Genomic DNA, 12629 nt, shown 5'->3' with positions numbered 1-12629 from the left:
CCCCTGCCCATGTTGTTATATAAATGTGTTAAAGGTTAAAGGTGGTCTCGGCATGTTGGCTCCTGTGTTGTTTGTTTCTTCACTTATTTCATAAGGGGGGCAGGACCTACTTCTGGTCATACCATGCCTTCTAAGAATTCCTGCTTTTTGTTTTGGCTTTGGAACAGTATCTTGATGCCAGCTCAGCTTCAGGGACATTTGGGGGTGTTCTCAATAAGTGAAAAAAAGGTAAAATATACCAAAACATATGGGGTACAGCTAAAATAGTGCTTAGAGGGAAATTAATAATTGTAAATGCCTGCCTTAAACAAGATGATCTCATCAATACTTAACCTTCCACCTTAAAGCACTAAGGAAAAAAAGAGCCAGCTAAACCCAAAGCAAGCAGAAGAAAAGAAATAATAGAGATCATGGTGAAAATTAATGAAATAAAAATATAAAAACAATGGGAAAAATAAGTAAAACTAAACATTGGTTCTATGGAAAGATCAACTAGTTTTATAAACCTTTAGCTTGACTTATAAAAAAAGATTCAAATTACAAAATTCAGGAATAAAAGAGGAGACATTAGTATTGCCCTTACAGAAATGAAAAAGGATTGCAAGGGAATGCTATGAACAACTATGTGTCAACAAATTAGACATCTGATTATATGGACAAATTCCTAGAAAGACACAAACTACTGAAACTTACTCAAGAAGAAGTGGAAAATCTGAAAAAGACTCGTAATAAGAAAAGAAATTGAACTAGTAATCAAAAAGCTACCTACAAACAAAAGCTCAGAGCCAGATGGCTTCACTACCAAATTTTTAAATGATTAGTATCTGTTCTTCATGAACTCTTCCAAAAATTAGAAGTGGAGAAAGTACTTCCCAACTCATTCTATGAGACAATATTACCCTGACACCAAATCAAAGACATCATAGGAAAACTACAGATCAATATCTCTAGTGGATAGAGACACAACATTCCAAAAAAAAAAAAAAAAAAAAAAAAAAGAGAGAGAAGGGGAAGGAGAAGGAGAAAAAAATCTCCCAAACCAAAAAACTAGCAAACTGGATCCAGCAATAGGATTATTGGGGGAAAAAAAAGACTATTCACCACTACCAAGTGGGATTTAACCCAGGAATTCAAGATTGTTTTAACATTAAAAAATCAGTTCATATATAATACATTATATTGATAGAATAAAGGGTGAAAATCATATGAGCATCTCAATAGACGCAGAAAAAGCATCTGACAAAATTCAATACCCATTCATGATAAAAGCATCAAATTTGTAACAGAAGGGAACATCTTCAACCTGATAAGGGGCATCTGTGAAAAACCCACAGCTAACATACTTAGTGGGGGAAGACTGAATACTTTCTCCCTAACATCAGGACGTCCACTCTTGCCACGTCTATTTAACATTGTACTGGAGGTGCTAGCCAAGGAAGTTAGGCAAGAAAATTAAGATTGAAAAGGAAGAAGTAAATTTGCAGATGACATGATTTTGTGTATAGAAAATCCTAAGGAATCCACTAAATAACTATTAGAATAATGCAAATGAAAACCATAATGACATACCGCTTCACACCCACCCAAATAAAAGTGACAGATAATAAAAAACATCGTTGAGGACGTCGAGAAATTGGAATCTTCATCTCCTGTTGGCAGGAATGTAAGATGGTGCATCTGTTTTGTACAACAGTCTGGCAGTCCCTCAAAGATTAAACATCGAGTTGCTATATGACCCAGCAATTCCACTCCTAAGTATATACCCCAAATAAATGGAAACTTGTCTACACAAAAATTTGTACATGAAGGTTTGTAATAGCATTGATAATAATCAAAGAGTAGGAACAACCCAAATGTCTATCAACTGATGGATGGTTGAACAAATGTGGTATATCCATACAATGGAGTATTTACAGCCATAAAAAGCAAAGCACTGATACATGCTACAACATGGATGAGGTTAGAAAACTATGTTTAATGAAAGAAGCCACTCTCCCAAATCCGCATATTGTATGATTCCACTTATATGAAATATCCAGAAGACACAAATCCATGGAGACAGAAAATAGATGAGTGACTGCCAGGGTCTAGGAAGAGGGGATACAAAGAGATACTGCTAATGGGTAGTTTCTTTTGGGGTGTGATGAAAATGTTGTAAAATTAAATAGTAACACAGCTTTGTGAATGTAATAACAAACACTGAATTGTACATCTTAAAATAGTGAATTTTATGATGTATGAATTACAGAGCTGTTATTTAAACAATAAAGAACAAGAATAAGAGTAAAGAGAAGGGCTTTTCATGTACTCTAAGGCCGTGACAATAAACACATATGGTTTTGGTCAAAAATAAACACATAGGCAAACAAAAGTAGAGTCTAGACATTGACCCATGTATACATGAGTGTAATATTCAATTAAGGTAGCATCACGTATCAATGATGAAAGGGAGGATTGTTTTGGATGGTGCTGGGGAATCTTGCCCAAAACATGGAGAAAAATGAAACTCAATCCCTACCTCACACCTGTGCAAAGGCGGAGTCAAGGAGAAAGCCCTGAATGGGAAAAGTAGCGCTCTGAAGTAAATGGAGGAAAAGGTGGGAGACTGTCTTTGACACCTCCAGGGAGGAAGATACTTCTTAAAACTATGAAGTCACAATTCACATGGCAAAGGGAGTGGTGGGTCTGATCATACCACAATTGGGAATTTTTGTTCCGCTTAGGACCCTATGAGACAAAGTTTTAAAACAGTGAACTGGAAAATACAAGGTGTTTTCAAGATCGATTCTTTATAAAGAAACACTATGTAGAATATATGAAGAAATCCTATACCACCACCGCCACCACTTCCCTTGGCAAAATATCCCCAAGTGGGCAAAGCATCAGGATTAGGAAATGCAAAAGGCATATGAAGAGATGCTCCAACTCAGGACACAGGGAAATGCCACTTAAGAAATTAAAACTAAGAAGTGGGATGGACAGTCAGTCTGGTAAATACAGCACTGGAAGCTCTGCTTTTAAGCATCACCAGGATCCTGGTTGACACCTGATGCACGAAGGCCCAGGGGCTGTGTCCCAGCAAGGGGCTGACGCCACCCCGCCAAGCCCAGTCTCTCCCTGGCCAGCCATGGGCGACGTCTCCCACCATCACATCACGGCCACTTTGTTCCTCTCCCCGTCACGCTCTGCACCTTCGTTATGGATTTCCAAACATGTAAGGGTACCTCCTTAGCTGCAGGGTTAAGCCCCCCTTGCTTTAATATTGGAAGAATGATTCCTTTCCACAGAGCACAGGTTTCCCTCAGGTGCTTGAGTGCAACCCCAGGAGGCCTAAGAGAGGGGCAGCTTGCTGGCGGTGTGAGGGCTCATCCCCGTGCTGTGCATGTCTACACGTCCTGCCCCCTGCTTCTCACTTTCTTAGCTGGGACTTCTCTGCTGAAAAGCTGTCTGCTCTGTTCCCGTCACTGAGGTACGATGAAGGTGTGATTAGGCCCCGGGGGAACGGTAGCCTTGTTGGACGCACAACACCCACCAGTCCCGTCTCACCACGCTTTGTTCATTCATCATTTGGTGTTTCCAGGTGGCACAACTCTGTGCCTGAGGGACGTCCAAAATGCCTTGAATGGGCTGCCCATGCTTGTGGAGGTGCTATATGCTTGTCAGGGCTCTTCCTGGTGGCTCCCCCAGGCCTAATGGTTTTTATGTAGGTCTTAATGTAAACAGAGCTGTGGCCCATGCAGCAGAGTTGTTTGGTTCTTTTTTCTTCACTGCTACATCTCATTCTGAACCAAGAAGAAAAGATAAAGCCACTCATTTCCCAAAGAGCAGAGCAGGTGTAAGCACCCCATCTGTTCTCTGGGCCCCAGAGTAACAGGGCTGCAGCGATGACCCAGCTTTGCAGCAGAAAAGCACCCCTCGCCCGGTGAGAACAGGCCTCCGAGCTGGGGCAGGACACCCCAAACCTGAAGCCTCGTCCCCGAAATATGAAAGCTGGGGCTCTGGGTTAGTGTCCAGGGCCATCATGACAAAGCGCCACAAGCTGGGGGCCTTAAACTACAGACATTTTATTGTCTCACAGTTCTGGAGGCCATAATTCTGAGATCATGATATTGGGGGGTTGTTTCCTCTGCAGGCTGTGAAGGAGGACCTGTCCAGGCCTCTGTCCCAGCTTCTGGTGGCCTCACATGTCCCTTGGCTCATAGGTGGCTGTCTGCCTTCTATGCATGTCTGTCTCTGCATCCATGTTTCCCTTTGTTATAAGGACACCAGTCGGATTGGATCAGGGCCCACTCTTGACCTCATCTTAACTTGATCATCTGCAAAAACGCTATTTCCAAAAGACTATGTTCACGGGCACTGGGGGTTAGGACTTCAACATCTTTGGGGGAGCACGATTGCCAGAGGGCTATGGATTTAGGTTCCTCTCTGAGAATACTTTCTAAACTAGCAGCAGAATGTTTGATGAAAAGAGTCAGGAGGACTGAGTCCTGAACCGGAGCCATTGCTACCGTCTTGGAAGTTAGGTCTGTGCATCTTGCGGAATGATCTCAGGCCCCTCCTGGCTCTAAAGCCAAGACAGCTGTGGGTCTGACGCAGGTGGCCAGTGACCGTCTCCCCAGCAAAGCTATCCATGATCTGTTCTGTGTTACCTGAGCTGCCTGGGGTTTATCCTGTTCAGGTTGGGAAAGGTGTGTGTGTGTGGTGTGTGTTTATGGTGTGTGGTATGTGCACAGGGCAAAGGAGGATGTGGGACGCTGGCAGAGGACACAGGCTCTGGCCCGGCCTTCCAGCAGAGGAGGAAGCCAGCTCGCTCAGGGGCTGTTGGGTTAAAGGTAGGATGACCAAATCGTCTTGGCTTTAGCACCGAAAGTCCAGTGTCCTGGGTGATGCCTTAGTCCCAGCAAAATTGAGCCAACTGGTCACCCTAGAGGTGAGAAACGGCCTGGAAGTGACCAGTCCACAGGGAGTGACTCCAGGTGGAGCTGAAGGAGGCAGGGCTGGAGGCTCCGTAGATGCGCTGTCCTCTGGGAGTCGCCTGTGTGAGCTGGGGTCACTGCGGGGTGGTGGGCAGAGGTGACAGGGGCACACACCCCCTTGTACCTCTCCACTCTGGAATGGTTTTCCCTCCTCGTTAGGCTCTCTCATCCTCTTGGCCTTCTTTTTGCCTCAGCCCTCGCCCAGCCTCCCCATTCAATAGAGACAGCATGGCATCCGAGCCTTTGGGCCGTGGTTCTCGAAGGAGAATCCCCACAGGGCAAAACCCCTCGAGGCCCTTTCTTTAACAACAACTCTTTTGGAGCACTTCCTTTCTGATCCTGAAACAAAATTCCTTGATACTATCTTATCTGCTCCGTAACTTAAGAAAAAATAACTACCCTAAATGGAATCTAATGAAAATAGCCCGAGAATGCTCCGGCAGTTCTCTCAAAGGAAATGCATCAGGAGGTGGGATTTTCAGAAGCTGCTGCTTCAGGCCCCTCCCAGCTCCTCCCAGGATGGGTGGGTGCCTGGCGGCCCCTCTCAGGGCCTCTCTCTGCAGGTCCTCCTGCCCCCACTCCGGGGTTGCTCAGCCCAGACTGCAGGGCACTGCTTCCTGTCTTTTCTATACCAGCCTCCCTGCCTCTTCCTGCCCTGCTCCGTATTTACTTGAGTTGTGTAGTTTAGGTCACACCTAGGAAATCAGGATAAACCCCCTTGCCCTGTATATTCAAAGCCAAAGCAGAGGATTTCTGTAGCCCAGTGACCCCTGACCTGCAGCTGGACAAGGACAGCCCCATCGTGGGTCCGAGACTGACCCACGCGGCATTTACCCTAACTTGCAATTAATGGCAAATTGTGGACCTTATTTGAGCAGCTTGGTCTGTTGTGTGGGGCGCGGCTTGGGTGGAGGGTGGTTCCCTCTGGAAGCCGAGCTCTGAAAGTGAGAGGTGAGCCATGCACCCCCAGCACGTGCTGCACACGGATGTGGGGAGTGTGGGCAGGTGGAGCCTGGCCTGCCCGCTCTGTCCCCGAGGCAATGAGGCAACCTGGGAACAACATTGCTCAACCCGGGCCAGCTGTGCCCTTTCAGTCCTTCAGACACCCACGTGGCTGGGAGAGTGCCCTGTAGCTGTATCTGCTGGCGGTGCAGCACACCAACAAAGTCACGCTGATGTCTAACCACCAAGCCTGTGAGGACTGGAAGACAGGGCTATGTTTCTATGTGCAGATTGGTTTCCCCTGGTTGATCCATCCAGCATGATGGTGGATCTAGTGTAACTCGATGCCTTGAGTGAAGAGAGCCCTCAACTTTGGATTCAGGCCAACAAAGATTACTTAACAGTCAACTTGGAGAGGGCAGGCATGCCTACTGCCCAGCAGTGAATGATTCAGGCGCCCAGGACTGGGCATCCTCCCAACAGTGGGCAGGCCTCAGCTCCTTCCTGCAGGGCTACAGGCAAAATCAAACACCATTCCTTCCGGCCGCAGTAAGAATAATAACTTTACTGTAGTTCTCTTTGTTGAGAGCAATGTCAAGGACACTCAGAGACATTAATGGTTACTCTATTGAGATACGGCATTAAAGCATTTAATATTGTTGGTTGCAAGTATTAATTTCAGCCAAAAAGAGGGAATTTATTACAAAGATACAGAGGTAATTCATGGAAACAAAGAGCAAAAATGAAACTGGATCTCAGGAAGGAGCTGGAACTGATTCTGCATAGATTCCATTTTCTTAATCTCTCTTCCCAGTGCCCCAAACCACTGGTTATCAACTTTGCTGCACTTTGGAATCCTTTAGAGAGCCTTAAAAATGACTGATGCCTACAGCGCCCTACTTCAGATTCTGATTTAATTGGTTTGGGGTTCAGCCTTGGCACTGCAACTTTATAAAGCTCCCCCCCAAGTGATTTTGACTTCAGCAAATTTTGAGACCCATTGTCTTAAATTAATTTGTTCCTCTGTCCCTTTGTCTCAGCTGCCTGGGAGCCCCTAGTCTGATCAATACCAAAATAGTCTGTGCTCACATTGCTCATTTGCAGGAGGAAACCACATCAGGCAGGCATTAAAGGAAGTCACTGTTAGTATGAGATCACGGGCCTTAGCTGGGGCCTCAACAAAGCCCCCAGATCCTGCTAGGTTTCCCAGGCTGCTCATTTCCCTAGTCTTTGCAGCAATGATTTGAAACCTTGTCCATCTCTTTGTACTGAATGTGGTTGACAGGTCCCCCAGATCGGTGAGCCCTGCCCCAAAGCCACCATCCCACCCCAACTGTGGCCCCTGGACTTGCTTCCCCACCTGAGCTGTCCTGTGAAGGTTCACAGAGTTCCCTACCCCGCTCCCTCTGCCCCCTAGACTAAGGAGCCCCGGGACTGGCAAGGGAGGCTCCGCTGACTGGACAGGTGCCCCCACGCTCTGGCTCCCGGTGGCTGCTTGCAGGGCCCAGAACATAACCTGGATGTGTAGGTCAGACTCTGGCCTGTGGGAGACAGATGGCAGGACAGAGCCAACGGGTTCTTCCCAGACATGGTCAGACCGCCCATCTCCCCGGAGCTAACCTGCAAGACAGCTTGTGCTCCCTTGAATTTATCCTCCTGAGTCCCTGCCGCACTTAATTCTCTCTTCTTGTCTCCCAGAGGTTGTACCGGCTCCCCACCATGTTAGCATGGAAACTTGTGCCTCAGGTTCTGTTTTCGAGGGAACCAAGCTAAGATATTCTTTAAACATTAAAACAGTTTTGCCCAGTAACTCAGAACATGTACAGGCCAGAAGCTGGGTGACCCACTGTCCTGGGCTGCCAGGAAAGTCTCAGGAGAACTTAGGCCAGCAATTTGCTTAAGCCAGAAGGCATCCCACCCCCCAAGGGATACACTCACTGCCCCTGTAGCCCCCTTCCCTTTCCTTCCCCCAAGTCTCTCAACTATTAGAAAACACCCTGGTGTATTACCCATCAGCTAACAAATCCCACTGAGTCATTTGTTCAGTACATGTGTGCAGTTGTCTTTCTGTCCCAGGCTGGGTGCCAGGTCCTGGAAAGCTGAGGACAAACAAAGGCCAGCAAGGTGAAGTCCTAGGAGATGGTGGTGGGCAGGCTTTGCTGGAACAGTGAGAATAAATTTCTGTCTAATCAATTGGGGCTGATTCTTAACAACTCTCAATCTATCAAAGGCAGAGGATGTGAAGGGTAAGGTATACTGGATGCTAATTCCTGGTAAGTGGGAACACGTGGGGCCTGTGCGTGATGGCTGTGTGGTGTGAGAGCAGGGCTGGGCACCGGCAGGCTCGCTCGCCTCCGTTATTGCAAGGACCAAGAGGTACCGAGGCATAAGAGGGCTTTTGTTTTACTCGTTGCTTAGAGGGCAGAATGAGATAATGTATGTCAACTCCTTAACCCAGCAGTAAACTCTAATGTGACTCTGAAAACTCTGTGCATAGTTTTCTTACCTTTGGAGACGAAGAAAAGAGAGGAAGCAAACATTTTCATTTATGGACTTCAAGACGATGGTAGCCAGTCTCCAAAGATGGTACCTCAAAGAGCCACTCCTCCCAGGATTCACACTGTTCTGTTGTTTCTTGCTCTTGGAAGTGGGCTGGCGCTGGCTTTCTTTTTACCAACAGGACGTGGGGTAGTAATGCTGAATGATGCCCGAGGCTAGGTGGTGGCAGCCCTGCAGCTTCTGCTTAGGTATCTCAGAGCATCTGTCCCAGGAGAAACCAGCCGTCACGTGTGAAGTCCGACTCCCCTGAGACTGTGAGGAAGCCCAGGCTAGCCATGTGGAGAAGCCAGCCCCCAGCTTCCCAGCCATCCCAGCTCAGGCCCCAGACATGCAAGTGCAGATGCCATTCTGGATGTCCAACACAGTCAAGCCTTCATATGACTGCAGCCCCAGATGTCATCTGACTGCATTTGTAAGGGAGGACCCCCCCCCTGCAGCAAGAACTGCCCAACTGGGCTCAGGCAACACGCAGAACCATGAGAGAATCGACTGCTGTTTCAAGCCACTGTAGGAGGCAGCTTCTACAATGGCTCCCAGTGACCTCCCACCTCCTGGTATTCACACCCTAGTGTGATCCTCACTCCTTGAGTGTGGGATGGACCTATGATTTGCTTCTAAAGAAAAGAATAGACTCAAAGGGATGGGATCTTGCTCATGAGATTAGGTTACAAAAGACTGTGCCTTCCATCTTTCTCTCACCCTCTTGGGTTCTCACGTGCTCACTCGATGAAGCAAAGCTACGTGTTGTAAGTTGCCCGCTGGGGAGGCCCACGTAACAAGGAACAGAGAGCAATGTCTAGATCCTGCCAACAACCACAATGTGAGCCTGGGCGCAGATCCTTCCCCAGTCGAGCCTCGAGAAAACTTCAGCACCGGCTGACACCTTGACTGTGAGAGAGCCCAGGCCAAAGGACCCAGGTAAGCTGCACCCAGATTCCCGACCCACAGAAACTGAGAGATAATAAGTACCGTCTCAAGCCACAAAGTTCTGGGGTGACTTGGGATGTGGCAATACATAACTGATACAGTTACCCCATGTTGGGGCAGTTTACTATGCAGCAATAAAAACAGGAACCGTACAACGATAAGAAAGCAACAACAACAGCCTTATGTTATCAATACCTGCCAAGCAGAAGAATGTGCTCCAGGTGTCCTTGAACTTGATAAGCAAGATAAAGCATCTGAACCAAAAAGAGTCAGACTCTTGCTTCTAATGATCAGTTCTTAGGAGTTAAGACGACAAAGGTAAGTAAGCTCCCACATGTGATGCATTACGTGGGCTGGGAAGGCATGAGCCCTCCTGCAAATGACGGGAGGGGGCCCTGGAAGGCAGCATGGTGACAGGACTGAACCGCTGGTGGAAGTACCTCTGCTTGTTGAGAGAAGATGAGGCAACAGCACATGGCTGTCCAGGGCTGTCAAAACCACAGGCCAAGAGATGTCATGAACAGCAACTGTCATCAACTGTGATCATGCTTAAAGCAAAGTCAAGACTAAGATCTGCCTGCCTTGGAAAAAAGAATAGGCAATTAGAGCTGGCACTGAATTCTTCCATATTCTCTGCACTTGCTACTTCAGTTTTCCTTTTTAAGAAACCTTCCACTGAGGACAGTTATGGAGCGGATTTGTGTATTCCCCCCAAATTCATATGTTGACGTCTTAACCCCCAGCATGGCTGTACTTGAAGTAAGGAAGTAATTAAGGTTAAATGAGGTCATAAGGGTGGGCCCTGATCTGAAAGGATTATGTCTTTGGGAGAAGATACAGGAGAGAGCCTGTGATCTCTACCCCTGAGGACACAGCAGGAGGGTGGCTGTCTGCAAGCCAGGAAGAGAGCCCTCACCAGAAACTAAATTGGCCAGAGCTTTAATCTCGGACTTCTAGCCTCTAGAGCTGTGAGGAAATAGACTTCTACTGTATAAGCCACTCACTCTGTGCTTTTTGTTACGGCAGCTGGAACTGCCTAAGACAATAGGTTAGGGAGAATTAGGATAAGCTGTGGAACAAGCTGTTTCTGTTGTTTAACTCTGCCCAACCGGAGCACGAGTACTCAAATTAGTCTTATTAATAAGATAGGAGAGAAAGTCACAAGAGTATACCTACAGAATGCTGGATGAACGTCAGTTGCTAAATTGGGAAGTGAGTTTGAGTCTCTTGGAACAGACAGCTGGTTTCATGGCATATCAGCATTTACAGCTGTTGCCGTCAACTTTGAAAAAGAGCTGTGACTAGGAGTCAGCAAGCTGCAGGTGGGCTTGACTTTGGTCTTATTCTAGAAGGAAATTATTTAAGAGGATGGTTTGTCGGCCTTTTGAAAATGAAATGAACATTAGACATGAGTAGGGTTTTTCTAAGAATAAGTGGTGTCAGACCAATTCTATTCCTGACATCTTATCCTTTTTGAAACAAGGCAGGGTTTCAAATACATACCTTCTCACTTACCCATGGGTCAGACTTCCCAGTTAAATGGGATTGCTGGGGAATACTGTGGATGCAGTAGAACTGGATTTTAGAAGGTTTTTAAATAAGAACAAAGTTGATAAATGTGGGCTGAGTGTCTTTGTGGTTAGACTACAGCTGGTGGCCCATTTGCATCTGCAGTTCTCTGTGGTTAGAGAGACTCGAGCTGGTGGCCCACCTGCATCCAACCTCAGCTCGTCACCATATCCCTGTCATATTCATCAACACCAGCATGGTGACACCAACACTGGAGGTCCTAGGTTAGGGTCAGGTCATCCTGGGTTCTTCCCAGTAGTTCCTGAGAAAATCACTTAACCTCTTTAGTCCTCAGTTTCCTACTATAATTGAGGACAGTGACCACAGATGATTCAAGTCGTTAAGAGAATTCATCGGCTCAGGCCTTGGGCTTTGCAGGGTGCTCAGCAACTGCTGGTTTTCCTCACTGGAGAGCACGACCCTGAGCGGAGAGCCGAGGGCACGATGTGAGAATAAAAAAATGGGCTGAATGGGCTGAAGGTGCCAACAGACGAACTCACTCTCAGGCCGATGCGGACCTCACCTGGAGCATGTTCCGTTCTGAGCACGATGAGGAAGCTTGCCAAACAGAAGCATGCTTAGGGGAGGGGAGCCTGGAGGTGGACGTGGAAGAGCCTCACATGGGAGATGGTGATGGATCAGACCAGTGTCCTTGGAACCCCAGAATACATGGGTCCCCCTCCCTTGGTCACACACACTGTCACAGCCCCGTCACACAGTTGTAACTGTGTAATTATTTGGTTAATATTTGTTTGCTGGCTGTGTCCTTCATTAGAAAGTTAGTCCCAGGAGGATGGGGACTTGTCCATGAATTCACCTGGTGTTTCCAGCACTGAGAAGAGTGCCTGGCACATGCTGAGAGCTCAGTTCATGTTGAAAAAACAAATCAATCGGGACAAGAGTGATTTAAGTGATGTGAGGCAGTGGCTCAAGGGAGGCCCAACTTCCTGGAGAAGTTACCAGGAGGCTGATTGGGCCTCAAAGATGTCAACTCTTTTAAAACCTGGAGTCATATGAAAACAGCAAGGGGTCTGTGGGGATGTCTCGGGAGGGGCCAGGCGTCTGGCACAGTCCTTGGAGCAGGCATTTCTATACCAGATAAGCCTGCTTCAGATGGGCAGTAAAAACTGACTGCCTGTGGGCAAATGCAGCCAGCAAGTATGTTTTGTTTAGTCCTCAGAGTTTCAAATCTTTTTTTAATTCGTCTTCCATGTCTTAGAATCGGAAGGATGTCACATGAAAAGTCATATCTGAGTTCAGACTTGTTCAAAGCGCTGAGTGACAGTTGCCCCTTCAGATGTTGCACTCCCTGGTCCACAGTGCCCGCCCGTCCCCCAGGTGCTGGCTTTTATGTTCCCTGGACTTGTCATGAAGAGCCCTTTGCCTCTAAGGTTCTAGGAAAAGAATTCAAGAAATAATCTTTTGTTATTCCTTTAGGAATTGCTATTTTGGATTCAGAATGTGAATGGAATTTCTTGTTACAATTACTTGGTATTCAGGCTGTTGCTTTGCCTGGTTTCCCCTGCCCTCTCCAACTTCCTAACCTCCACTTCACCCCGAGATCAGCCGAGACATTACACATCCTCTCCCGCCTTCCCCCCTCCCCACCCCAGGTGAGGTGGGTGCCCTAACCTCCACCTCACCCCAGATCAGCCC

This window comes from Camelus bactrianus, chromosome 8, assembly GCF_048773025.1.
Source record: "Camelus bactrianus isolate YW-2024 breed Bactrian camel chromosome 8, ASM4877302v1, whole genome shotgun sequence".
Taxonomy (NCBI): domain Eukaryota; kingdom Metazoa; phylum Chordata; class Mammalia; order Artiodactyla; family Camelidae; genus Camelus; species Camelus bactrianus.
Note: the sequence above shows the minus strand (reverse complement) of the source record.